The sequence below is a fragment of the Eptatretus burgeri genome, chromosome 7 (genome assembly GCF_056783735.1).
Source record: "Eptatretus burgeri isolate ZD-2024b chromosome 7, Ebu_testis_v1, whole genome shotgun sequence".
Taxonomy (NCBI): domain Eukaryota; kingdom Metazoa; phylum Chordata; class Myxini; order Myxiniformes; family Myxinidae; genus Eptatretus; species Eptatretus burgeri.
Window position 1 is genome coordinate 41522911 of NC_140967.1, and position 1311 is coordinate 41524221.

The following is a 1311-nucleotide window of genomic DNA, read 5'->3' on the forward strand; positions in this document are numbered from 1 at the left end:
CAACAAATTAGGGTCTATGGGGGAATACAGGGGTGGTTTCAGTGACTTGCTCCTGATCCAGGTGAGCTTGAGGCTATTTTAGTAATAATATTGTTATCATTATTATTATCATCTATACTAATAAATGGCAGTGTGTCAGTATGCATGTCTCCTCCATAACTCCAAAACCATGAAACATAGCAGCCTGAAACTTTGCATGCAAACCAAGAAAGCTCCAAGGAAGTGCAAGAGTGAAAATTGGGTGTTTGGGTTAATTAAAACACCCCTTTTGAAGATAATTAACGGCCTTATATAATTATATCCCTTGTCAGGGGCTTCCTCAGCCACCTCACTCTTTGGGGTCTTAAGGCGTTTCCTGGGTAACCTCGCTGGGGTCTGAAGCCGCCATGTTTTTTGGCCTGCTCAACCATGCCTGGACTTGGAACAGACCGCAACAATTTCTTCATGATAAAGATTTATTTTCACTTTGCTCACTTATATTATAATCGAACGCCTGTTCATCGCTGGGTACATTGCAATGCTTAAAACGCCCGGACACGGCAGCGTTCGTTGCTATATTTCATTTTTGCACGCGCCATAACCTCGAGAATCTCTTAAACTAAGCGGAATTACAAATTTTAAGTTCCAGAATCGAACTTACATGCAGTTCCGACGCCTAAATAAAGTGTTCAATTCGGACATATTTGACATTTTGGGCATCTCCGGGAGGTGTATGTTTAATCGGACGGTTCGGTGATTGCGAATCACGAGCCAAGCGAGCCGTTTCATATCGACCGTTTCGTTGGAGTGCTTAAGCCACTTGGCAAGCGCTCTACGATATTTGCACTGTCACTGACTGCTGTGCATCGATGGACTTGAACAAAGTTCAGGGGTCACTCTCTGCTCTAACTGATCTACGGTGCAAGAGGCGGTGGCTGGCTTGATGAAAATGTGAAATTTTGTTTTCCACGACGTTTCCCCTTTTTGTACGATCTTCCATTATTGTCACGTCAGGAAAGACTAAATCTGTGACTTGCTACAGGAACCATGTAAACCTGTACTAACCTGTTCCATGGTCGGGTTGTCGGGGACTAAACCGTCTCCCCCACCAGGTTTTCTGGTGAGGAGGGTGTTTGGATATGGACACCCAGCAGGATTAAAAACAAAACCTGTCAAAGGGCGGAGGAGCTCCTTGTGAACCAACGGCCATCCATATCTAGTGCCCAACTGTGTCTGCGGACGTCCTCCTGCAGTTGGGTTACTTTTTTATTAGGAGGTTGGTGGCAGGATTTGCACTCCGGCCACCGTAAAACCCTTCATTCCACAAAAACA